The 3072-nt window shown below is 39.8% G+C and overlaps 1 pseudogene; it reads right to left on the bottom strand.

Annotated features, from left to right (window-relative positions):
• LOC107662145 (ryanodine receptor 1-like) overlaps positions 1–3072 on the bottom strand; it is a 113019-nt pseudogene that overhangs the window by 19132 nt on the left and 90815 nt on the right.

Below are 3072 nucleotides of genomic sequence, written 5' to 3'. Positions count from 1 at the left end.
GAATAGAATTAGAATAGAGAGCGCTAGAGTTAGAGGGTCAAATAAAGATGGAAGAGATGTGTTTTTAGCCGATTCTTGAAGATGGTTAAGGACTCAGCTGCTCGGACTGAGTTGGGCAGGTCATTCCACCAGGAGGGAACAGTTAATGTAGAAGTCCGAGAAAGTGATTTTGTGATTGTGATTTTTATTTATTAGCATGCATATTACTAGAATATTAGCCATTTATTAGTACTAATTAGGCACGTATTAATGCCTTAATCTACATGACCTTATTCTACATCCCTAATCCTACCCAATACCTAAACTTAACAACTACCTTACTAACTATTAATAAGCAGCAAATTAGGAATTTCTTGAGGGAAAAGTCGTAGTTAATAGTGAATAAGTGTTCCCTATTCTAAAGTGTTACCTAAATGTTTCTTGAGCACCAAATCAGCATATATGAATGATTTCTGAAGGAATCATGTGACACTGAAGTAATAACTGCTGAAAATTCAGCTTTACCATCACAAGTATAAAATACATTTTAAAATATATAAAAATAAAAAAAAAGTTATTTTGCATTGTAATAACATTACACAATATTACTGTTTTGCTGTATTTTTGATAAATGCAGCCTTGTGGCATTGTTTCAAAAATATGAACAAATCTTACTGACCCCAAACTTTTGAACAGTAGTATAAGAGTTTTTTGTTGTGTTGTTTGGCAGTAAATCAGCCATCCTAATCAAAATATATGGCTAAGCATGTGGCTAAGTACCAGAGAGTAGCGGATCTTGGCCAGGTTTATGAGCTCTTGGTCTGCAGGAGAGCACATGTTGAGGCCAATGGGGAGCAGTTTCTTCAGGGCCGCTACAATCAGCGAGGTCTGAACGGAATAACGGTCCCCGCGGCGCTTCTTCTTGGTCCGCTCAACATCTGAGCTTCCACCCTATAAAAACTCTTAAGAGTTAGACTGACACAAGGATGCTCTTACCCAGAAAGACAGGTTTGGCCCACAAGACTGTTTTGGGAAAAGAATATGGATTTGTTTTAGGAAAGACTGGTTTCATTGGCAAAAAAGTCTTTAAAGGGATGCTCTAAGTGAATAATGTGAATACAGAAACAATTATCAGTAAACATCTCCCTTCTGTCTTGCTTTCTGAATAGTTGATGATTAGCTACAGCTTTTACATTGTTAAATAATGTGTTAATGGTGGCTACCTTCTATGTTTTACAGATTACCAAGGAAATGGGGAAATTCACCAAACTAGCATTGAGGGAAAATAACACCATGCTTTAAAGGGATAGTTCACCCAAAAATGAAAATTTGATGTTTATCACATGACCTTATTCTACATCCCTAATCCTACCCAATACCTAAACTTAACAACTACCTTACTAACTATTAATAAGCAGCAAATTAGGAATTTCTTGAGGGAAAAGTCGTAGTTAATAGTGAATAAGTGTTCCCTATTCTAAAGTGTTACCTAAATGTTTCTTGAGCACCAAATCAGCATATATGAATGATTTCTGAAGGAATCATGTGACACTGAAGTAATAACTGCTGAAAATTCAGCTTTACCATCACAAGTATAAAATACATTTTAAAATATATAAAAATAAAAAAAAAGTTATTTTGCATTGTAATAACATTACACAATATTACTGTTTTGCTGTATTTTTGATAAATGCAGCCTTGTGGCATTGTTTCAAAAATATGAACAAATCTTACTGACCCCAAACTTTTGAACAGTAGTATAAGAGTTTTTTGTTGTGTTGTTTGGCAGTAAATCAGCCATCCTAATCAAAATATATGGCTAAGCATGTGGCTAAGTACCAGAGAGTAGCGGATCTTGGCCAGGTTTATGAGCTCTTGGTCTGCAGGGGAGCACATGTTGAGGCCGATGGGGAGCAGTTTCTTCAGGGCCGCTACAATCAGCGAGGTCTGAACGGAATAACGGTCCCCGCGGCGCTTCTTCTTGGTCCGCTCAACATCTGAGCTTCCACCCTATAAAAACTCTTAAGAGTTAGACTGACACAAGGATGCTCTTACCCAGAAAGACAGGTTTGGCCCACAAGACTGTTTTGGGAAAAGAATATGGATTTGTTTTAGGAAAGACTGGTTTCATTGGCAAAAAAGTCTTTAAAGGGATGCTCTAAGTGAATAATGTGAATACAGAAACAATTATCAGTAAACATCTCCCTTCTGTCTTGCTTTCTGAATAGTTGATGATTAGCTACAGCTTTAAATAATGTAAATAATGTGTTAATGGTGGCTACCTTCTATGTTTTACAGATTACCAAGGAAATGGGGAAACTAGCATTGCTAGCATTGAGGGAAAATAACACCATGCTTTAAAGGGATAGTTCACCCAAAAATGAAAATTTGATGTTTATCTGCTTACCCCCAGAGCATCCAAGATGTAGGTGACTTGGTTTCTTCAGTAGAACACATTTGATGATTTTTAAGTCCAACCGTTGCAGTCTATCAGTCGTATAATGCATGGCAATGGTAACAATCTATGAGTGTAAAAAAAACATGCACAGACAAATCCAAATTAAACCCTGCGGCTCGTGACGACACATTGATGTCCTAAGACACGAAACGATCGGTTTGTGCCAGAAACAGAACAGTATTTATATCATGTTTTACCTCTAATACACCACTATGTCCAACTGCCTTGAGCGCGCGCACGGCATCCAGTGCATGAGGTGTGTATGCGCTCTGGCGTGGTTTACGCAAGCACCGGAAGTGATCTCTCGCGCGTATACGTCACTCATTGTTTACACAGTGCACATATGGTTGATTGCTCTTCGGCTGGATATCAACACACTGTGACGAGTCGGCTGCCTCCCCCTAATTATCAGCATCGCACCGTCCCTTAATCGCCGCCCTTCGCGTAAGAGAGGAGGGGCGCTGAAATAGCCAGGGCTGGTGGCGTGTGACGGGGCACACCTGAACCGAATGGAGCCTCATTACCGCCGCTGTTTAAATGCCGAGCGCGCCTCTCCTCGGGAGACCGGTCTCTTCCCCGTGCATGCACACTGGTGTCCTCGTGGGTCCAGGAGGGGTGCGTAGAGGGACTCCCGT

The sequence above is a fragment of the Sinocyclocheilus anshuiensis genome, unplaced genomic scaffold, assembly GCF_001515605.1.
Source record: "Sinocyclocheilus anshuiensis isolate Anshui unplaced genomic scaffold, SAMN03320099.WGS_v1.1 scaffold643, whole genome shotgun sequence".
Classification (NCBI taxonomy): Eukaryota; Metazoa; Chordata; class Actinopteri; order Cypriniformes; family Cyprinidae; genus Sinocyclocheilus; species Sinocyclocheilus anshuiensis.
The sequence above is the reverse complement of the archived record's forward strand: the minus strand, read 5'-3'. Positions and strand labels throughout refer to the sequence as shown.